The sequence below is a fragment of the Rhincodon typus genome, chromosome 18, assembly GCF_021869965.1.
Source record: "Rhincodon typus isolate 14 chromosome 18, sRhiTyp1.1, whole genome shotgun sequence".
NCBI lineage: Eukaryota > Metazoa > Chordata > Chondrichthyes > Orectolobiformes > Rhincodontidae > Rhincodon > Rhincodon typus.
In genome coordinates, this window is record NC_063349.1 from 42,106,355 (window position 1) to 42,131,354 (window position 25,000).

At 37.9% G+C, this 25,000-nt stretch overlaps 1 long non-coding RNA gene across 3 annotated transcripts in view; it reads left to right on the plus strand.

Moving 5' to 3' along the window:
- LOC109938268 overlaps positions 1 to 25,000 on the plus strand; it is a 37,686-nt gene that overhangs the window by 4,280 nt on the left and 8,406 nt on the right. The window lies entirely within an intron of this gene.

Sequence of the window (25,000 nt, forward strand, 5' to 3'; positions counted from 1 at the left end):
CAGATGCTAGCAAAGAAAAGCAGATGATGAGCTTTCTCAATAGGAATACTGTCATATCTCGCTGAAGACTTGTGATCCTGAATGTTTCACACTTGTGAATTCACTACTAAGAAGAATAAGGAAAACAGGGGCAAGGAATTTATTTGTAATTCTTATTTTCCGAATCAAAAAACTTTCTTCCTTTCTTTCCAACTGCAGTTCTCATTCCACCCCCAGACTCGACCAAAATTGCATGTTTCTTCTCTTCTTCACTCCCACCTACCATAGCCAGTTTCTGTCGCATCCTCTGTTAACAAAAGGGATGAATGTTGTCTAATTGAGCTTAAGTACTAGGTAGGAATATTACTTTGCATAGAATTTAAGGCACAATAAGATAAGTGCTGGATTGTTCCTTCTGTGGTGAAGCAACTGCATTCGCCACTGTTTTCAAAGAAGCTTCCTATGAAATGATTCCTGTGGCCAAAACCTCCCCTTTCCACATGTTAGGTGTCCAGTGACAGTGAAGGCATTAACTAGGGTAAGGAGCCATTTGGGTTGGTGTATTCTCACTGGAAGTAAACCAAGAAGAATAAACGATTGAGTTCTTACACATCTAAGTTTTAAATTTCATAGATGGTGAAGTAAATAGGATGCCCATATCTAAGTTAGAAGCTAAAATATGGAAGCTACTTGGAATTTGTTATGAAAAAAAGTGGGAATAAAAAATATTAAAAAAACATTGTTCAGGGACTGAGAAGCTATTTAATAGTAATTATTAATTTAGCATGCCTTTAAACCCTTTTCCACCTCATCAACAACGTTTTCCAAGGATTTTTAGACAAGTCTGTGTTGAAGTTCTCATCAAGCCAATGGTTTCCATTTGATTGAATGTTGGGGGATTTCAATTGCAGTGCCCTTTTGAGAATTTTTGATGGCAAAGTGTGGATTCCCATATTTAACTGAATATGTGTAGACTCTAGAGATGCTGTGGGTTTTAGAGGAGTAATAATGATGAAAACTGACACTAGTACCATAAAATCCTGGCTTCTAATTTTCTATGTTAAATTTCAGATGTATTTTTCATTATAATTATTATAGTAGATATTAGGCTAGTAGTTATTAAAATGACTGGCACAAACTTAACTCTTTGAGAAGGCAGAAGATCCCTCATTGGTCATTGGCTGACATCCTGGCAACATTGTTGTCAGTATTCAGACAATGTTATTTGGACCCTCATTTCAACATATGAGATGCAAAGTTCTATAGTTTGCACCCAAAATTTCTTGAAAGAAACCGTATGACATTGTGCATTTTTTTAATGTAAAGTGAGCTTTGAAAGGCACTTGACTAGTCCCAAAGAGCTGTAGCCATTTGAATTGCTGCACATTGCTTCATTTGCAACATAGCTAATATTGAACACAAGTTAGATCATTTCTGTGGCATCGGTATTAAAAATGAACATTGTGATCATGAAGGAATTGATTTACTTTCAGGAACATCTGATCATACAAATAATTAACATTTTTTTCAAACTCTATTACATTATACTTCATGGATATGTTATGAATGTGAGATGAAAGATTCTTATTCTCGCCTATTTACATGCTTTGTTGCTAATAAGCATTATTGCATAGTGATTTTGAATGCCACGCTGGATATGGCTTCTCCTAAACCTTCCCCTAAATTCGTTGTTAGTCAGTAATGTTGCCTAATTGCCATTTTAACTGAAATTGGCTAAATCAGCTTGGCAAATTGTTGATTTTATGTAACTTATCAAATAATAATGTGTTGTTATTCGTAGTCACATGGTCCTGTATGCATGCATTATAGTGAGCAAAAGAAATATATATTACTGTGTAGGAACAATGCTTGTTCGCCTTTCTATAAGTTATCTTCTGTCTGTTTTCCCTGCTGAGTTCTTATGATTTAATATTTTTATACAAACGTTTTCAAAAATAAAAGTATCAAAACTAGACACAGACTATGTTTGGTAAAGCTGTTTAAATTATTAGTTCTTGGACATTAAGTTGTTCAATAAACCATGAAAAGCTTGTTTTGTGCTTTATTTCTCATTAACTAATCAGATTTTTACTGTATATATTAAAATCTTAATTAAAAGCTAAAATCTTCCTAATATTTGACCTCATAATTTACTACATAAATGCCACATTTATTCATCTGTTTTTAACGTTCACATAAATTTGCTGAAATTATTTGACTATCAAATTGTTTTCTTAGCCAAAGATTATATGAACAAACCTAAAAAATAAAGTGCTGCTTGCAAAGTATTACTTTGAACACCCTGATTTTTTCTTTGCTTAAAATGATCCAATATGAATGTAAACTATGTAAATCGTCACTAATCTGAGATGCTATTTTTGAGTTATCACTTTTGCTTATATTGATATTACATATCACAAAACAATCATGGGTGCTCTAAGGATTTAAAAATAAGTGAGAGAGAATGTGTATATTTTCTATTTGGCTGTCAGTTGAAATTCGTTCTTGTATAATCAGTATACTTGTGCACTTCAAGTTCAAATGTGAAGCAAAATATAATGGTGATAATGGTTGAGGGCTTGGTACTCAATAATGACGCACCTAATTTACAGCATAATTTCAGTACTTGTGTGAAAGGAATTTTGCACACATTCGCTAATTTCATTTAAAGGAAAGACTATTAGGTGGAATCTTTTGATAAAGCTGGTTTCATTGGGAGAGTCATTATTGTTTTTCTAGCAATGCATCAGGGTTTTGAGAATTATATTTCCTGTATATTTCAATTTAACGAACCTATCTTAATAAAATGTCAACCATCTGTATGTACTTCTTTGATGCAAATTTAGGTTGGCCACTCTTTGAGTATAACATTTAGGAGAATAATTAGGAAGTTTACAGGTGACACCAAAATTGTGGTGGTGTAGTGGACAGTGAATAAGGTTATCTCGGACTACAGCGAGACCTTAATCAGATGGGCTGATGGGCCTGGGATTGGTCAATGCAATTTGATTTAGATAAATGTGAGGTGTTGCATTTTGGTAAGGCAAATCAGGGCAGGGTCCTGGGGAGTGTTGCTGAACCAAGAGACCTTGGTGTGCAAGTTCATAGTTCTATGAAAATGGAGTCACAGGTAGACATGGTAGTGAGGAGGTGTTTGGTATGCTTGACTTTAATGGTCAGCGCATTGAGTATAGGAGTTGGGATGTCATGCTGCGGCAGTACAGGGCATTGGTCAGGACACTTTTGGAATATTGCGTGCAATTCTGGTCTCCCTGTGATAGGATGTTTATAAGGATGTTGCTGAGGTTAGATGATTTGAGCTATAGGGAGAGGCTGAATAGGCTGGGACTATTTTCCCTGGAGTGTTGGAGGCTGAGGGGTGACCTTACAGAGATTTATAAAATCATGAGGGGCATGGATAGGCTGAATAGCCAAGGTCTTTTTCCCAGGTTGGAGGGAGTCCAAAACTGAGAGTCATGGCTGCCTGCTGTATGGTAAGATTGTCTGATTCCAGCACAATGGACTGTTGCTGCAGAACAGTGGTCTCCAGTCTTTTCAAGCACAAGATCACCTTTTGAATGAAAGTGCAACCCAAGATCTTCCCCAAAGAAAATTTAGAATAAACAATTCAAACAGAACCAAATGTATATAATTATTCATTTTGTCCTGTTCTCACTGAATCTCAATGTGACATCTAATAATTACAATATCTGCCACTGCCTTGAGGTCTGGTTTGTAGTTTGCCTGCTAGTTGTATACAGGCTATCAGATGGATACCTTGAGGTGGGTGTAATAGTTGGACTTGGTTATCTTCATTTGGTAGAACATTGTCTCACAGAGGTATGTTGAGCCAAAGTAAGCTTTTGCTTTAAAAGGGCAGAAGATAGAAGTGGATATTTTTCTCTGTTTACGAGTCCCCAAAAATCACGGTCCCTTATCTGACTTTAAGATCAGTATCATTTGCACAGGAATTATCTCCACATCAATTCCATTGCTTTGCAAATCAAACATGTGATGGAATTTTGTAGTGAACCCACTAATGACTACTTGAAGGAATGGATTTGAGAAAAGAATGATGAATTGTTTCATCACATCTAATTCCTGAAATTGCCTGTTGAATTCCTTTTGCTAACTTCCTTAGATGGCATAGACATTTCCGGGGTATAACCATTTTACTTTGTCTTTGATTTTTTTTACCAGTATTTTCTCCAGATTTGGGAAATGTAGCATTTTATCATTTTAATTGAGAGGTCTACAGACCGTTTCAATTTGAATGCATTCACAGGAATGATATAGATGTCCTAAGTCTCTGTCTGTTCTTCCAGTTCACAATTCAGCTCGTTCAGTTTTGACATTACGTCTGTCAGGAATGTGAAGTCAAGAAATCACACCTCTGATAGCTCACTGCACACTTTGTTCCCTGCTTTAAGAAAAGTGACAATTTCAGGCATCCTATCTAAAATCTTCATAAGACTTTCTCTCAACTTAATCGCCTCTCATCAGCAGAGAGGATTAGTTCATTATAGTCAGCATGAAGTTCATCAAGTAAGGATTCAAACAAATGGTGCTGAAGGGCTTTCACCCAAATTGAGTTTACAGTCTTATCAACCAGCTTTCATTTCATGAGAAATGTCCATTGCTTTATTTGCTGGTTGATTATACATTGGTTACTGACACAAGGAGGAGAATCAGGCTAATTTTTTGCAAAATGCAACAAAGTCCACATTTGTGCCAAGTATGGCTGGTGCACATTCAATTGTGATGAATACCAGTTTTTTGATTTGAGAGAGAAAAGGATGCGAACGTCCTCTTTAGCTATTATGGCCTTAAAAACCATGCGCACAGAAACAATTAAGTGGGTTATTTCAGTCATGTCAATGGATTCATCAAATTGCAGTGAGAAGCATTCATAGTCCTTCAGGTCCTACTGTAGTTCCTGAAAGATGACGTCAGACAACGGTTCCACTCATCTTGCTATTGTGGAAGAACCAAGTAACATGCTCTTGATTGCTGTTATTATTTCTTCTTCATTCTAAAGTCTTTGAATAAAGAGTCAGCCGAAATAGTCCCTCTTTAATTTCATTCTTCAATCAATTCACCATCTGTGATTGATTTCTTGTTGTAGAAGATAGCAAATGTGAAATGATATTTCAGTGATTACCTTTTGCTGTTTGTCTAGTAAAAAGAATTACAGTTGAGCTTTCAAAATGACCTTCAGACTGTCAGCTTTTTGGCTGAATGCATTGTTGTAGTCTGGAGTCACATGTCCAGTCCCAGTAAGGGCAACAGATTTCTTTCCCTAAAGGGCCTTAGTGAACCAGATGGAATTTTCCTGACAATCAGCAGCGGTTTCATGGTCATCATTAGACTCTGGAAGCTGGGTGTCCCGAACATTACCTGGGTCTCTGGATTAATAATCTAGAAAGAATACAAGGCTATCCCCTCCCCATTGTGAACAGAAATACAGTTTCCCATTCTGTATGGAAGTTATACATTTTTGGTTTCTTTTAAGTGGTCCAGGTTTTTTACTCATTACTACTTCATCTTGGAGTTTGTGACATCATTGTGCTACTGGTAGGCCTCTGGAACTTGAATAGAATAGAATCCCTACGATGTGGAAACAGGTCATTCAATCCAACAAATCCACACTCTGAAGAGCATCCCCTCCAGACCCATCCCTTTATCCTATCACTGTAACCCTGCATTTCCCATGGCTAATGCACCTATCCTAGACATCCCTCAATGCTTTGGGTAATTTAGCATGGCCAGTCCACCTAGCTTGCACATCTTTGGAACATTGAGTTTTGCTGGCTACTTTGAAGTGTGGAGGCATTTGAGGTCACTTCCGTGGCTGTGTTTTGTTTCTGGGCCCTGGTCAACTCATGTTGCTGTGATATTGGATGTGGGCGCACCGTATTCCCCATAATTTTTCATTGTCCTGCACGCACCTATTAGATGTGTAAATGAAGGGAAAAAGCACTGTAGGTCTACAGAGAATGAGGAGAAAGACTAGCTGAGCTGCTCTTGCAGAGGGTCCGTATGGATATGATGGACTGGATAGTTTCCCATGTTTCTATTTCTGTATATACTGGCTTCACACATCAGTTCCTAGTACATCTCTTATTCTTTTGTTTGCATTGTCACCAAAAAACTACTTCACCCTGCAATGATAGTACACCTGGACCAAACCGAAATACAGTGCAACATGCTGGCAAAGCCTGTTAAGAATATGCATTTGTTTCTGGCTGCATGGCGTCCAGAAGCAATGTGATGCAATGACGTGACAATTGATGTGTTTGGTGAAGAAACATGGGCATGCAGTGAGATCGACTGACTGAAACTCTGCAATTAACCAGTCATTCGCAATTTATATGTTGGAGACCACAGTTGTAGTACACAAAGTTGCCCCTGTTATTCTCAACTGGTTAATTCTCATTTGATTCCAGCCTTCAAATTACTACATTGCTGAAAATATCACCACACCACAGCAGCTACTAAGATATTATTTTTAGGTAAACACAGATTTTAGTCATAACTTGTCCAGAGGTTTCAATTTAAAACATTGTTGACCTGATCATAGAAGGGGATCCTGGGTGAAATAGAGAGCAAAGAAAAGCATGAATTGATCTTAATAAAAAAAAAAGAGCTTGTTTCCTAAAAGGGTAAGGGTAAAAACTGTCAGAAGGACAGCCAGAATACAGACTGTAGCACATTGGAACCAACAAGATGGGGAAAGATAGACAAGAGATCCTTGTGCTGGGAGAACAAGAAAACTTAGGTACTAAATTAAAAGGCAGGATCTTGAAAGAAGTATAATCTCTTGAAAGAGTTAGAAATGTGGTATAGGGATAGACAGATTAGGGAAATAAACCTTTTGTCTGAAAATGTGATATGGGAAAGAGGATTTATAGTTAATGGAAAGCTGGTGCTAGTACAGGGACAGAAGGAAACAGTACAGGGAGGGAACCAGGGTCCTGAAGCAAATGACAAATAGGGTAATCACAGTAAATTTTAAACAAGTAAATCATGGGAGCAAAACTTAGCTGAAAAGGGTAGTGTAAATAATGGATTAAAACAAACAAAAGGAAAGAGCATAAAGTAAGTTAGAAAATGTGCTTTTGATGCTCCAGGTAAAGAGAAAGCAAATCAATGTGAAGTGATTTAATCAGGAGAGAAGAATAAAATGTGAGAAAAGCCTTATAAAGTAAAGGACTTGAGATGTGGCCCAAAAAACTCTTTATAGAAATGTGAGAGAGTGAGGAACAAATTGAATGATTTGCAGACACAAATTCAGCTTGGAGGATGTGACACAGTAGCCACTGCTGAAACATGGCTGCAAGACCATCAGGATTAGAAACTTTACAGACCAGATTATAAAGCCTACAGCAAGAATAGAGACAGTAGTGGAGGAGTAGGTGTAGCCTTAGTTATTAAGGATTGAATCATTTCAGTGATGAGGGAAGTTGTAAGGAAAAGTATGCAAACTTTTCTTTTGCATTCATTTGAAACAAAGGGATTGACTTAGTTTTTACATGACATAATTTAAAAGAATTCTGCAGGATATTTACAAAAATAAAGGTTTGTGGCAACTGACAAGAAGAATAAACTCTGTCCTTTGCAGTAATTTTAAATGAGTCTTGGTGTTGGGCAAATCTCCATACATTGATTAAATTTCAAATGGCATATTAGGGAACAAGAATGTTCCAGTAGTCCAACATGTGCCCCTTTTATGACTCATTTTAGCTCATTTATCAATTTCATCTTATCGTTTCTCTTTTTTCCCCCTCTGTCATTTCTTAAACTCAGAGATACTGCTTACTTTGATGATCTTTTAATATAGTGTCATGTAGTTAAAGCATTGTACTTGCTGTCTTTGATCTTCCAATGTTCAACACCTTCTGCAGACCAGAGAACTAACTTCCAGATGTTTTTAAAAGGTGTTGTATGAGTATTAGAATTTGCACAAAAGTGACCTGTAATGGCTCTCTGATATGATAATCACAGAGGAATGTAACAGAAACGTAGAAATATAGAAGATAGGAGAAGCAGGAGGCCATTCGGCCCTTCGAGCCTGCTCCCCCATTCATCACGATCATGGCTGATCGTTCAACTCAATAGCCTAATCCTGCTTTCTCCCATAAACTTTGATCCCGTTCACCCCAAGTGCTACATCTAGCCGCCTCATTCGTCCCCTCATTCATCTGAACATTGGTGAAAACAATCCTAACCTAGTCAATCTCTCATACATCAGTCTTGCCATCCCTGGAATCAGCCTGGAAAACCTTTGTTGCACTCCCTCGTGAGCAAGAGCATCCTTCCTCAGAAAAGGAGACCAAAACTGCGCACAGTAGTCTGGGTGTGGCCTCACCAAGGCCCTGTATAACTGCAACAACACATCCCTGCTTCTGTACTCAACTTCTTGCAGTGAAAGTCAACATACCATTTGCCACCTGCTGCACCTGCATGCTTACCTTCAGCAACTGATGCACAAGGACACCCAGGTTCTGCTGCACACTCCCCTCCTCCAATTCACAGCCATTCAGGTAGTAATCTATCTTCTTGTTTTTGCATCCAAAGTGAATAACCTCACATTTATCCAAATTATACTGCATTTGCCATTGATTTGCCCACTCACCCAACCTGTCCAGATCATGCTGATCTATCTCTGCATCCTCGTCACTGTTCACCATCCGGCCCAGCTAAACTTTGAGTTGTTACATTTTGTTGCCTTATCCAAATCATTTTCTGAAGAAAGGTCCCGACCCGAAACATCAACTTTCCTACTCTTTTGATGCTGCCTGGCCTGCTGTGTTCCTCCAGCTCCACACTGTGTTATCTCATTAATATGTATTGTGAATAGCTGCAGTCTGAGCACCCATCCCTGTGGCACTCCACTAGTTACTACCTGCCAATCAGCCTATTAATTCCTACTATTTGTTTCCTCTCCTCCAACCAGTTTTCTGTCCATCTCAATACACTTCCCCCAAACCCATGCACTTTAATCTTGCACAATAATCTCTTATGCGGGACTTTGGACTTTCAGAAAGTCTTTGACAAATATGCCACATCGAATGGCTCCCCGTTATCAACTCTACTAGTTACATCTTCGTAGAATTCCAACAGATTTGTCAAGCATGATTTCCCCTTCATAAATCCATGCTGTCTGTGCCTGATCCTACCACTGCTTTCTAAATGTTCTGCTCTCAAGTCCTTGATAATGGATTCAAGAATTTTCCCCTCTACTGATGTTAAGCTTACTGGTCTATAGTTCCCTGTTTTCTCTCTTCCTCGCTTTTTGAATATTGCAGTGACGTTAGCTACCCTCTAATCTGCAGGGACTGTTCTGGAGTCTAGAGAATCCTGGAAAGTGACCACCAATTCATCCACTATTTCTAGAGCCACTTCCTTAAGTACCCTGGGCTGTAGATTATCAGGCCCTGGGGATTTATCCGCCTTCAATCCTATCAAATTTTCCCTGCACCATTTCTCTACTAATATTGAAAACCCTCAATTCTTCCCTCTCACTAAATCTTGCATTCTCCAATATCTCTGGTATCTGATTTGTGTCCTGTTTTGTGAAGACAGAACCAAGTGTGTATTCAGTTGCTTGAACTGGGGCAAAGTTACCATTTAAAGTCAAATATGACTGTTTGTTTTTGTTCTGAGAAACGACAATATTTGGCTGGCAAAGTTAAGGCAGCTTCTCTGCCCACAGATACTTGCATTCCTGCTGATTATTTTCAGCACTTTGTTTAAATTTCAGATTTCTAGAATCCACGGTGTTTTGGTTTTAATTGGGAAAGGAAAGTAGTGAGGCTTTGCTGGATGCCTCCAGAAAAAAGATCAGAAATTCAAGATTTGGATCATGAGCAAATCTTGAAGATTTTCTTTTCAATTTAAAATTTTCCTCTGGAAAAGATTGCATACATATGTCTGCTTACTGTAATCTGAAACATCCTAAGATTTTTGTAAGTCCACTTAATTCTGAATAGTGACATGCGTGTAACCCTAGTATTTTCTTCTAACTTACCTGACTATTTTCTATAGCATAGCTTCATACTTGAGTACATCAAACAGTTCTTGTTACGTATGCCATTCCTTGTATGTTTCTTATGCAAACAAGCATTACTTTTATTTGTTTGCAATTTTTTTCTAAATTTCATTATAATGCAAACCCTTTCAGCTGGGAAGTATTGCAATTGTACTTGCATCAGTTACCAGGATTAGACAGAGTTCGCATGGATTTACAAAAGAGAAATCATGCCTCACAAATCTACTGAAATTCTTCGAGGATGTAACTAATAGAATAGATGAAGTCAAGCCAGTGGTTGTGGTTTAGGAAGAGTATCGACAAAGACTACAGGAATGATTAGTGCATAAAATTAAAGTAATGGAATCGGGAGTAGTGTAATGAGATGCATTGAAAACTGGCAGACAGGAGACAAAGGTATAAATGGGTCTTTTTTTGGAATGGCAGGCAGGGACTAGTGGGATACCACAAAGATCAGTGCTAGGCCCCCAGCTGTTCACTCTCATATATGTGATTTAGATGAGGGAACTGAATGTAATATCTCCAAATCTGCAGATGAGACAAAACCGGATGGGAGGGATAGCTGCGAGGAGGATGCAGAGATGCTTCTGTGTGATTTAGACAAGCTGAGTGAGAGGGCAAATACATGTGGACAGAGTATAATGTGGATAAATGTGAGGTTATCCACTTTGGTAGCAATAACAAGAATGACTGGCTATAAATTGACAGAGGCAATGTGCAGTGAGACCTGGATGTCTTCGTACACCTTTCGCTGAAGGTAAGCATGCAGGTGCAGCAGGCAGTAAAGAAAGAAAACATTAGCCTTCACTGCAAGAGGATTCAAGTACAGTCACACAGGGATGTCTTGCTGCAATTGTACAGGGCCTTGATGAGAGACCACCTGTGGAATATTGTATATTTGGCGTCCCTTTCTGAGGAAGGTTGCTCTTGCTATAGCAGGATTGCAGCAAAGGTTTTCCAGACTGGTTCCTAGGAAGGCAGGACCAACATATGAGGATTGTATTCATTGGAATTCATAAGAATAAGAGGGGATCTCGCAGAAATCTATAAAATTCTAACAGGACTGGACAGAGTAGATGCAAGAAGGATGTTCCGATGCCAGTTGAGTCCAGAATAAGGGGTCACAGTCTGAGGATATGAGGTAAACCATTTAGGACTGACATAAGGAGAAATGTTTTCAGCCAGAGAGTGGTGCGCCTGTGGAATTTGATACTACATACCACAGGCCAAAACATTGTCCGATTTCAAGAAGAAGTTGGATACATCACTTGAGACTAAAGTGTGATTAAAGTTTTCGAGAAGATTTGTATCTCGGGTTGTGTATTAGGTTGTAGACTTGCTCGTCGAGCCAATGTGTTTGTTTGCAGATGTTTCGTCATCCTGCTAGGTAATATTGTTAGTGAGCCTCCAGTGAAGCGTTGGTGTTCTGTCTTGCTTGTTACTTATATGCCTCGGTTTGCTGGGGTGGTTGGCATCACTTCCAGTTCTATTTTTCAGTGGTTTGTACATCTGGCCCAGTTCAGTGTGTTTGTTGATGGAGTTCTGGTTGAAATGCTAGGCCTCCAGAAATTTCCTGGCATGCCTCTGTTTGGCTTGTGCTATTATGGATGTGTTGTCACAGTCAAATTCATATCCTTCTTTGTCCGTGTGTATTGAGACCAGTGAGAATTGGTCGTGTCTCTTGGTGGCTAGTTGGTGTTTGTGTATCTTTATTGTCAGTTTTCTTCCAGTTTGATCTATGTAATGTTTTTCGCAGTCCTTGCTGGCATTTTGTATGTTACATTAGTTTTATTGGTTGTGGGTATGAGATCCTTTACATTCGTTAGTAGCTGTCGCAGGGTGGATGTTGGTTTGTGGGCTACCCTGATACCTAGAGGTCTTACGGTCATCTTTGATACATCTTTGATGTACAGTAGGGTGACTAGTGTGTCTGGTCATGTTGAGTCTTCTTCTAGCACTAGACTAGAAGAAGCACACCGACACGTAAACAACATCTTCACCGGAATAAAATTCACAAAAGAAGAAGAGAACAAAAACCAACAACCCTTCCTAGACATGATGTAGAATGTAAGAACAATGGGGAACTCCAGACTAGCGTATACAGAAAGACCACACATATGGACCAGATACTTAATTACACCAGCTACCACCCCAATACCCATAACTGGAGCTGGATCAGGATATTATTCAAACAGGCCACAACACACTGCAGCAACCCAGAACTGTGCAAAGCAGAACTGGAGCACTTGTACGGAATTTTTCAAAGGAATGGATACCCAAAAAGCACAATCCGCCGTTACCTCCGTGACAGACCACAACAAGAAGACACGACACGGCCAGACCCACTAGTCACCCTACCGTACATCAGAGACAAATCAGAGATGACCACGAGACTACTCAGACCCCTAGGTATCAGAGTAGCCCACAAACCAACAATCACCCTGCGACAGCTACTAATGAACTTAAAGGATCCCATACCCACAACTCATAAAACTAACGTAACATATAAAATACCATGCAAGGACTGTGAAAAACATTACATAGGCCAAACTGGAAGAAAGCTGACAATAAGGATACACAAACACCAACTAGCCACCAAGAGACACAACCAATTCTCACTGGTCTTGATACACACAGACAAAGAAGGACACAAATTCGACTGGGCAACACATCCATAATAGCACAAGCCAAACAGAGGCATGCCAGAGAATTTCTGGAGGCCTGGTATTCCAACGAGACCTCCCATCAACAAACTCATTGAACAGGACCCAACATACAAACCACTGAAAAACAAAACCAGAAGTGATGCCAACCACCCCAGCCAACCAAGGCATATAAACAACAAGCGGGACAGAACACCAATGCTTCACCGGAGGCGTACTGCTGATGTTACCTAGTAGGGTGACAAAATGCCTGCATTTAAACGCACCGGCTTGGTGAGCAAGTCTACAACCTCACTAAAGAGTGTTGAGTTGGATGATCACCATGATTGTAATGAACAGGCTCGAAGGGATGAATAACCTACTCCTATTTTGTATGTTTGTATGTTAAGGGTCCTTCTTTCTCAACCTCACACTTCACTTGAGGTGTGGTGACCCTCAGATTAAACGCACCTCCAGTTGTGTCTGTAATTAGAGCACCCTATAATCTTTTGGGACTGTGCGATTTTTACCTCTCGGGGATCAGTTAGTTCAGTTGGCTGAATGGCTGGTTGGTGACACTGAATGGAGCCAACAGCGTAAGTTGGATTCCCAGACTGACTTAGGTCACCACAAAGGTCCTGCTTCCTTAACCTTGTCCCTCGCTTGAGGCATGGTGATCCTTGCAACCAGTCATCTCTCTATTGAGAGAGCAGCCCTGTAGTCCTCCTGGACTGTAGCAACTTTTATTCATTAAAATGTCTGAGGTGCTGTTTAGAGTAGTTCTATTAAATTAACTATTCCCTGATAGGAACCATGAAATATATTTGAGATTTCTTTCCACAAACCTTGAGAAGCAATGCTAGTGATCTCCCTGACAACACTATTAGTTATTATATGTAGGAGCAGGAATAAGCCATTCAATCTGTCTTTCAAATCCCCTCATTCATCCATATCCCAAGATTGCCTTACTTTTAAACAAAAAAAAATCAGTTGAGTCCAGCTTTGAAGCTTTCAGTTGATCGGTATTCAGAATCTTTGAGGAAAGTGTTCAGATTTCCATTGTGCCCTGATTCCATTCCAATACTTGCACAAGTAGAGAGTGCTGCAGTGCTACCACTGGAGAAAATGTATATTTCAAACAGGATCTAACCACTGCAGGCATTTGCAGTTCCATCTAGCATCTGCCACCTGTTCTTGCCTTCCTGGCTCCCCAAATTCCCCAGACCTTTTGAGAACAGGTTCAGGGGTTTTTGCCAAGCATTCCTTCTATTTCTGCACTGCATGGTTTAAAAGTAAAATGTCTCCTCTGTCGATAGTAATTACCGTGCTATTCATTGAGGTGGTGTGAGCATGTTTCATAGTTTACCTCTGCAAGATGTCAGGAAATATGTGTCTGTATGTACAAAGGAGTCCCTCAACATATAGTCAATTTTAATGCATGTAGCTCCAGCTTTTTTAGCTAATTCCAAATGAAGAATGAGTTCCCAATATAAGTATGTTTAGGTGTTTGTTTTTAGTTGTCTGTTAAAGCACTGTTGGCACTTAATGTAAATTAGGAAATGCTTTAAGTTTACATATATAAATATAAGTTTACATATATAAGCAAAGCATGATGAAATCATGACATCTGAGATCCCAAATCATTAATTTCAAGTTCCATTCTTCTCCCATTTTCAAGCTTTATTAATCAGAGTTCTAGTATCTGTGTTGTGATGTGTGATCTTATGAGGTGTTTACTGTACAACGAGAAGTAGTGGTGATGTTAGAAGTAAAAAGATTTGAAACGTTGTTGAAACCTTTTAATGGGAGCGCTTGGTTTGTGGCAAGCACTGTTTTAGCTGAACATTGAGTGAGGGCAAGTTTTATTGTATTTGTATGATACTCATTTAAATCACTTCTAACGTTTTCTTTTATGCTCTCTTGTTTTCTTCCCTCCTTTCCTCCATTCTTGACTATTATTTTGAATGAATCTTTATATTTCTACATGTCAAGTTTATTTTTTTTCCCTTACTGATCTTTATCTTTTACTATTTGATCTTTCAGTACTTTCTATCCCCTACTGTTAGTAACACTGTCCCTCCTGTAGGTGAAACCTACATATCAGAAATTAGCTGAAAGGGGCTGGGACTTCTGCCAATTAAGACTAAGTACATTAAAGACTGACATCAGTGCTTAATTGAAATGACTGTGATTAGTTTTTGATGTCTCAGCATTGTGCCTGAGATGTGCTTAGTGAGATAATTTAACAGCCCAATTACTGCTAAGCTAACTAAATGGTGTCCAGGAATTGAATGTAAGCTCCAATATGAATGAATTAATGTAGGATGAGTTAAAATGGAAGTTATTAATCAATACCCAACAGCAAAATTGCGTTCGAAGATATGAAACCTACCTTTTGGTCATTGGTCATCACAGTGGTAGTGACTTGCAGAACCAAAGAGAATAATGCCCTCATCAAAGCCCTGAACTAGTTCCTATGCTATCTTAATAAGTAGGATCCAGTGAAGTAACAATTTTTATTGCTGATATGTGTCTTTGACATTTTACTTTCAGAGACCAACCATTTCACTTTGCTTTCAACTTGGTGATATATAAAATGTACCGATCTTTTATTCTCATTCCTGTTTTAAAAATATATCGCAACTTGATCCCATTTTGCTACTGTTTAACAATGACACTGATGGTAAATATTTTCAGTCGGATGGCATCTTCTCATATAAAAGCATGAGAAAGTGGCGAGGTTATTCCCTGCATGTTATACAAGGCAATGCAATTGCATCGTGATTGACCAAGTAATTTCTTTCCTAAAGTTTTTAAGTCATTCATTAGATCATTTTGTTTTTAAATTCTTGCATGGGATGTGTGCATTGTTGGCAAATTTGGCATACATTGCTCATCCCTAATTGCCCTTGTACTGGTACAGTTGAGAAACAACTATGACCAGCAGATTTCCTTCCCTCAAAGACATTAGTGAACCAAATGGTTTTTTACAACCATCTACAATCGTTCTATGGTCCCTAATAAACTGGCTTTTTGTATTCCAGATTTTTATTAATTTCAAATTTTACTGTCTGCCTTGTTGGGCAATCTAACCATATCCCAGGAGCAGTAGCCTGGGCCTCTGGATTACTAGCCCAGTGACATTACCACCATGCCATCACCCCCACCATTAGTTCCCACTCTGTTGAGAATAGGAGAAAGAAAATGCGATATGAAACAATTTAATTTTTTTCCAAAATATCTTTCTCCTACATTTCATCATAACATCACTTGTATGTGATCACTTCTACCAGAGAATTACAGAACTGCATTGGCAAAGGGCCAGACATTGGTGACCTTATTTTGTACCAGTACTCAGCTGAAAGTGTTTGTAGAATAACCAAATCCAGTAAAGTAGTGTTGGAGTGTGGATATTTATTAACGTCTGGAGCAGGAGAAAGAAAGGCTTTGACAGATCAGTTAGCAATCTGTTTAAATTGATAGTTGCCACAAAATACTCATTGGCTTTTAAAAATTCCAGACCTTCGCCCATGACTCTTCAAAATTGCAACAAAAGTTTGGAATATTTGAAAATAGTTTAATATTCCCTAATCTTTTCCTTAGTACATTGTACATTGTTTATTTATCCTGTAATGGTTATGCACATTTTTACCATTTGAATTTAGTTAAAGAATATCCACTGTGGATAGCATTGTGTACGAAGCAAGGTAGTGTAAATTTTGTTTAAAATTTTTGAAATCCTCCCACGTCACTGCTGTCCAGTGCTTTGTTGCACTTTGTTATGTCTGTTTATCTCAGCAGAAGCTGATCACATTTTGCTAAAATCTGGCCTCCTTTTGAAAATTGTCCCATCAGAAGCCATTTATGCTCTTTTACGAATAAACACTGTTGAATCGCCTCAATATACCACACCTTATTGGATTGTCACTAGGTTTATCGTTAATCTTTTTCAAAATAAATCTACTAGAAACCCCTGCTGTGATGTATAAATGTTGAATAATAATTTTGCCAGCTAAATAACTTGTTGTATTTTCACTCAACTTGAATTGGGCTTTATCTTCTCTGGCCATTGCTTATTTTTGAAAATAGATGTGCTGAAGAGCTTGCGTACATACGTGTAGGAGTTGTCACCTCAGTAAGTTTAAAAAAAAACGTTTTTAGATTTTAACAAAACTTCATAAGTGACTTCCTCTCATCAGACACTGGGTTCCTTTCGAAAATGGGCATGCTGGGAACTGTCCGTGTGTCCCGTCTACAGAAATCAGGTAGGGACCTTCAATGTCAAATGCCGCCAACATTCATTTAAAAAATGTCTTGACCTAATGTGATTTTAGTTTAAAGCACATTCAGAAATGAAGTGTTTGTAGCATGTTATGATACTGATTTAGCTTAGAAGGAAAACAGCCATGACTTGAATTCATTCTTAAAAGTAACTGCATCAGGCTAAACAATTGGAAATCAAAAATTTTAGAAAATGCAGGGTGCACTATTTATGTTCTTATGCTGCCAGCTGTTGATGAGAATGGTAAAGCTAACATTGAGTGGTTTGTACTTTGTTTTATGTTTAATCATATGCATCTTTATGAATATGCATTTGGCTGATGTTAATGAGCATATCTCGCATCTGCTTGCTGCTTCACAGTTGTTGCCGTTCCCTGAAAAAAAAGAATTGAAAGTTCTTAACAAGAATTTAGAAGGAACTCTGATGAGCCTGATTATTGTTGAAATTCAGTATGGCTATCCCTAGCATATTGCCTTTTGGTTTTGGTCCAACAATATTAGATTTTTAATTGTAATAAATTTTGTGCTTCAGAAAGGAACATAAACTCTTCTGATTATGTTCTTCCATTCACAGAACATTTTCCTTCAAGTGTAATTTGATTTTGCTGTAGCTGTTACTGTAGCTGATTTGAGCCTACTGAGTTGCATTCAAATATAACTTTGTAGGGATTATTAACATTTCATGGTTCAGGCTTTTACTTTACACTTCATGTGCCATTTTTGAAACATCACTTGGATAAAGAAGGATGATCTTAGGGTTATGTCACGTACTCAGCTGTAATCTTTCATCTGTGACCGTTGTAGATGTGGCTCGTTAAATTTCCTAAATTGTCTTAAAGGGGCAACATGGTGGTTCAGTGATTAGCACTGCTGCCTCACAGTGCCAGGAACCCAGGCTCAATTCTACCCTCAGGTGACTCTGTGTGGAGTTTGCACATTCTCCCCATATCTGATCTGGTTTCCTCTCACAGTCCAAAGATGAGAAGGTTAGGTGGATTGACCATGCTCAATTGCCCAAAGTGTCTAGGGTTGTGCAGGGCAGGTGGATTAGCCACGGGAAATGCAGGGTTACAGGGATAGGGTAGGGAGTAGGTCTGGCTGTGATATTCTTCAGAGGGTCACTGTAGACTTGATGGGGCTAGTGGCCTGCTTCCACACTGAAGTGATTTTATGATTCTATGTTTCCAAATAAATGCACATGAGCTACGAAAGTTGAGGAGTTAGGAGGGGGCAGGAGAATGAGTTTGAGTACTGAAATTTTGCTGTTGAGTTTTGATTCCGTTTCAACTTGTATTGATTACTTTGGGATAAAGAATGCCGTGGTGAAATAAAAAAGACTGAAACACTGCTGTAGGCTATTTTGTTGTCATGCATATTCCAAACTATTTTTATATTTGTACTATTTTTCAAACAAAGCATATATTATGAAAGTTGTTAGATTTCTATCTTGTAAGTCAAGCTGGTTGCTCCCCAATAACTTGTCAATAAATAGTGTAAGATTGCATCAGATTTCATGCATAGAAGTATTCCATTTCAATTAAGTTTTGAAAACAGGTTATGGGACTGTTGATCAGTTTGTCAGTGTCTCCCTCATACAAAATCAAAATCCTGCCAATAATGGAAATCTGAAACAAAAACAAAATATTGGAAATACTCAGCGGGTCATACAGTACAGTATCTGCTGAGAGAGGAACAGAATTAGCATAGTTGATGGAATTTTCTTGATCTGAAGTGTTAATTCTGTTTTTCTCTCCACAGGTGCTCCCTGACCTGCTGAGTATTTCCAACATTCTCTATTTTTATTTATGGCTGTGATCTACAGTTTTTTTGGCAATGTTCTTACAAAGCTTGTCAAGTTTCATCGACAAACTAAATTAATTTAGCATATGCATCTTGATGTGCTGTATTGTATTCTTCTGTTGACACAAACAATACTCTTAAACTGTCTTTCTCAAACAAACCATTTATTTTTCTTGCATGTATTAAACTTTGAATGTAATTTCAATATATGACCAACAACTTAATACAATCCATTAAGGCACAGTTCACAATATTCTCAAAATTTCTATGACACAATAGTGCAACAAACCATTTTAAACAACAGGAAGTAGAAACTCAGTCCAAGATTAATTCTCCAAATTTCATTCACTTTCCTTTGCAGCTCCATATTATCTGATAGCAAATCTTGTTTTGCAATTATATATTTTTCAGTAACAAAACTTGCTGATGTGGGAGGATTCCTAGATTTGCCAAACTTATTTTGCTTATAGCTTGAATGTCCAACAGCCATTTTCTCTTCCTTCCAAGTAATTGTTCTAGAACTATACTATATTTAGAATTCCAATTTATGGTACCTGTTGGGTTTTTTTCATTTAATTATATTTAAGCTATTTTGTGCAATAATTCCATAGCTGTCTCTTTCAGTAAGTTGTATGCCTAGCCAATTATAGTGTCATTGAGTTGAGAATATGGACAACTGCAATTCTTTGGTTGCAGTAATTGTTTGAAGTTGGATCTACATTCAGCAACTTTACAAATATCCAATATCAAAGTAATACTCTTTAAACTCTAACATTAACTATGAACCTATCTGGTTTTATTTTAAATATGAAATCAATGCTGCTGCACTTCCCTCTGAAAATAGTTCCTGGGTTTACTAATGGTTTATACTAGTGGTCGCTGATAATAATCTGCACTTATTGGTAGTCGAAAAACTACCTAATTTTCCAGATAGTTCAGTAAATAGTTCTTTATCAGATATGTAGTAGAATTCTTATAAATAGAATTCAGATAGTGTGCCTTATTGACCTAAAGTGAAAGCATTTATGAAGTTATAGTAAGTCAACTATACTTCCAGTCGTTTCTCTCAACAATATATCCGTGATCTTTTAAAAATGAAATAAGGTGTTGCATTGTTTGAACTGGCTGTTGTCTTGAACCATATTCAAAATTGTACATACTTTTCAAAAAAAGGATTATATGGCTGAGTTTTTATTTTATTCTGTTTCTGGACAAGACCAACAAGCTCGGACCAGGAGCAACTATTCTTTTTTTAAAAAAATTTGTGTCAGGTGCAGGTTCTGTAATGAATAAAGTAAATCCATTTCAACAGGAGGATTAGTTCCTAGTTGAAGTGGAGAATACTGATGATTGGTGGTTACTGTCATTAATGACTGTTCATTAGAAGTGATCCCTCATCACTTTCCTTTTTGAATTTTCCTATGATACTAGGACAGTTTCACCACATCATATGTTGCATTTTGTTCACTTGCATTGTATGTGAATTTGAATGAAGCATTTTAAACTTTTTGTGCTTGCTCATTTCATTAGATTCCGTTGTATTCTAAGAATTGATACTTATTTCTGGCACTAGATACGATGTTAAAAGAACAGAAATGTTGGGCTTTTGTGTGTTATGTTCACCACCTTAAATTTCAGTTCCTATAGATGTTATTGGTGTATGTTATTTTGTGTAGTAAAATTGAATTTAAACAGGTTCCAATTTAAATGACTAAAACTCACTTTTTGAGTTTGGATACTTTATTTATTATATTTGCATATAGTATGTGCTTTCTGAAGACATCACACTGAGCTCCTGTCAAACTTCAGTGGATCGTCTGACTCACTGTAAACAACAGCAAGGACATTCTATTTGTATATTTTGGATTGACTGTTAAGATCAATAAGTGCTAAAAAATTTATGAACACGTTTTATGTAGTGTAGTATGACTAAATAGAAAAGAGATGATCTTAAGTGTTTAAAATATCAAGTAGCATTTGCCCGTTATCAAATGGGTGATGGATGAACAATAGACTCGTAAATAGATTACGTATAGGTCTTCCTACCATGGTAGTGGTTTAATTTAGGTCTTGGTGGAAGTTGGAAGCTCTAGTTCACACTACAAAGTTCCACTCAGACTAAGGACCAAGTTCCAGTTGGAGTAAGGGAATCACAGAATTATTTTTTGATTGAAGACTGTCATTTTTCCAATAGAAGAAAGTTGAATGGGAATATATGAACATTGTTTCCCTTTTTACATTTTTATAAAATTTGTAGCAAAAATTTCAATGATGCTTACTCTAAGTCAAATTACATCTGTTTCACAAGGATAGAAACATTATACCAAATGAAGCTATTGACTTTAAACACCATAAGGTCCTAAGTGCTGCTAGTTGATAAGAATTCTGTTAAAAATTGAAAGGTGGCTAATTTCAGCTTAAGTGCATTGATTGGTTGTCTCTTCTCCTGCCCCCCGCCAAATTTTTGGGTATTTGGAACTAAGTGTGATGTCTGATGTGTGACGGGAATATGGTAGATGCAATGTTTTTATTTCTTTATTTATGAGTGGATCTCCCACGGCACTTTTAGGTTGGCATTGGCAGCCTTACACTGGACTTTTGGAGCTGCCTTGAAGAAAATCATATGATATCCACTTCAGAATTTCAACCTCACAAGACTATAGGTGATTCTTAACAATGAAGCAGGATTTGAGTATTTTGTTATGATATTTGAACTTGATTGATAATTGATTGCCTGGGAGGGAAAGTTGCAAGGTTTGCTGTGCAGGTTGGATCATTTTTTAATAGATGCAATGAATTAGGTTTTGAATCTAGAGGATTAAGAATTGGGGGCAGGTAGGAAAGTGGAGGTAAGTCTATAATTAGATCAGCCATGATCTTATTGAATGGCAGATCAGGCTTAATGGGCTGAATGGCCTGCTCTTGCTCCTTTTCCTTTTAGTCATCAGTATCAATTAAATTAAGATCATAAGATTAAGTTACAGTAGCTGAAAAATCCTGGCATGAGTTAGCTGTTGTATATTTCCTACTTAGTTGCTTTTATCTAAAATTAACTTCAACCTTCATTTTTGTGTTAAATCTTTATATGGCTGGTGTCACTGTTTATTTGCAGTTTGCCTGTAAAGTCATTAAGTGATTTGATGAATTAACATGATAATCCATTCTCATCTAACTGAATGGATATTGTTTCAGTGGCCAAAAAAGTCGAGTTTCATACAGCCAGCCTTTTAAAGGCTGTCTTTTTTTTGATTGGCAAGGGGCCAGTTTGTCAAATTCCTGCAGGCACAGACCAGTCTTTTGCACTGATGACTTCACATCAATGCTGGAACCATCTTAGCAGTTGCCTGGGTTGACTAAACTTGAGATAAGTTCCTTTCTCAAGGGGATTTACTCATGTTGAAATGTTTGTAGAACTAAGATTTAAAAACAGGACTGCAGGGGCCTCGGGTGATTAGTACAATGATGTTAAAAAGGTTGATCATGTTACATATATACTATAATCAAATTTGAGGCTAACATGGCTTTGTTTGCATGATGTAGTTGGGATGGTGACAAAACCAGCAAATGAACAGTCCCAGGACTTCTCAATCCATAATGAAGATTTCCCTGCACTTCCTGGTTCCAACTATAAGGATCCAACTTCAAGTAATGATGACAGCAAATCTGTAAGTATTAATGAAGAGTATTAACATTAATGATTTGTTTAGAAATTGGAAAACAATATCCTGTTTAATAATACCATTTGAACTTAAAGCTACAAAGAAAGACATTAATAAAACTGTATTCACTTTTTTAAAAAATGTTTAATTATAAGAATGAATTCTTAATGAACAGATTATCTGTTTTCTAAGGCCTTCTGTCATATTCATAGAAGACTACTTTTTTCCAGTACTGTACAGGATTTCCAGTTAAGTTTTTCTTCTGGAGAAAGAACAAATAAATGGTTAGGAGAGCAGACAAGAGGAGGCAATAAGTACCTAAGAAAATTTTACTGTTGCAGTCACTCGTGAATTATGCCAACCACACAAATGAACCACAAGTATATAGAGCTTACACCGCACATTTAGCCCTCCTGGTATGTGACAGCATGTATGATCCAAGCGAACTTCCCTCTGGCTTTGATACAGTCAGATGAAGTAATGTAAACTTCTTATTCCTTTTTCTATTGTGTATTTGTCCACCTTCCCCTTTGTATTTTGGATTCATATAGCTGGGGAAGCAGATAAAGCTCAATGTTGAAATGAACAATCCATTCCATGGTTCCATTTAATACACAATACCTGAATGGTTGTGGTGCTGCCAGAAGTAGAGTTCTCAGGGCAGAAGTTCATTACATGAGGAATGGTTAGACTTGAATGACCACTGTTATGATTTAAACTATTCCTCGTTTCATTTATGGAGTAAGTCAGAAGGCACGGAAACCCTGCAGAACAACCACAAAAGTGGCCCAAAGTCAAAATTGAAACTATAACTTTGCAAATGTTGATAACGTCCAAGATACCAGCCAGCTGGAAAGATAACCAGACAGTAAAAGTCAGCCCTAGTCTTTCAAAACTATACCAGAACAGAAATGTCAAGCCATCACAAATAACTGAAAGTGGACTGCAAACTCAAACAAAGAGGCAGGAGTCAACGTTAGTGATTCAGAATTCCTGAAAAAGTCAGCTCATAGAGAAAGAAATGCCAGCAAAGCTGTTTAAAGCTCACATTTACCTACCACACCATGGATGTTATTCTAATTGTCGAATGTCAACTTAAGATAGTCGCCATTTTCAGGCTGGAAAAGCCACTCATCAAGCCACGCAACTACCATCTGGCTCGCAAAGACAATAAAGTCCTGGAAGACCTTGTGCTAAACATCCTGAGTCCAATCTTGGAAGCAGTGATGCCTCCCTCCTGTAACAGGGAGACTTTATCACAGACCACAACTTACTCCAAACAGCCCTGATGCTGATTTTTGGATACTGAGGTCAATTTCCAGAAAGGCTTGAGGACAGAAGGTTTTGTTGACCTGTCCTGGTACACTGGCTGTTGCTGAAACTCCCAAACAATCTGCTCTGAAAATCCTTTAATGAATCAACTTCATGATCAGCAACCGATATTCCTATGCCTCATAGAGATCAAATCATACATGGCCCAAACAGGCTCTCAGAGTTCAGTCCTCTCATCAGCTGTCTTCAAAATATGCAATCACCTCCATCCCACAATGTAATGGCTCTTTGCGCATGCTGACAACTGGCTTTCCTGTCTAAAGAACTTCAAGGCGTAGAACTTCAGTGAGTAGTTTTTCGATTTTTCTCTGGAAGGCTACTTCAAAAACTGAAGATTTCAATCAGACACTTTTGAGACTATTAGTTCAGTCTTGCACTTGTAAAGTTTGAAGGCCAACGAAAATCTTAATGTTTGGTTCCATGGTCAGCCATGACCTAACAACATGTTGACATTATTCTTGACTGTACATTGACTTACCAACATCACCCCTAGTACATTTGAAGAAGATCCAATTGAGGGAATCCCAAATAGAAATTCATAGGTACCACTAGGCCAGCAGAGCTTCATTCATCCTCATCTACCCAACAGCGTACTCTCCTCAGCCCGGCTCAGGAGCTGCAAAACAAAATTTTGCGAGATCAGTCTCTAAGAAGTTAGGAGCATTATTTCTGGAATTTTGAGATCAATGCAACAGGAGTGTCTTCCTGTGCACCCATGTGTGAAAACACCCTCCTCAAAGAACACTGCCAGCAACAACGAACAAAGCACTCCTCTTGACACAAGACCTTAAAAATTAAAGCTCCACACCTTTGTCTGAAATCCCATTGCCCCTTCTGGAATGTAGTTTACACTCTACAAATTAACACTGGCCCCACCTCTGAATGGCTCCTAGTTAACTGCAAATGTTATCAAACACAACCTCTTAATGAATTCACAACATTATTAGAGGGGAAAAGCAACATTTATATACTGTATGAGAGGAGAGTGGTAGAGGCATTGCCATGGAGAATGCAGCAGTTATCGATTATCAGTATAAACGTTGATTATCCCCTTTTATTGGAATTCTTTTAAATTGTCCTGATGAGTGTGGGATGAGAACTTTTGACAAAATTTCTCTTTTTCAGCAATTCTCAACTTCTTGTTATCTAGCAACTATTGATCTAATATTTATGGCCCTAGTTTTAAACTTCTGTAGGGGAGTGGAATTATTACATCTAACCTATTGACTGTGTAGGAGAATAAACAAGTGAGAGTA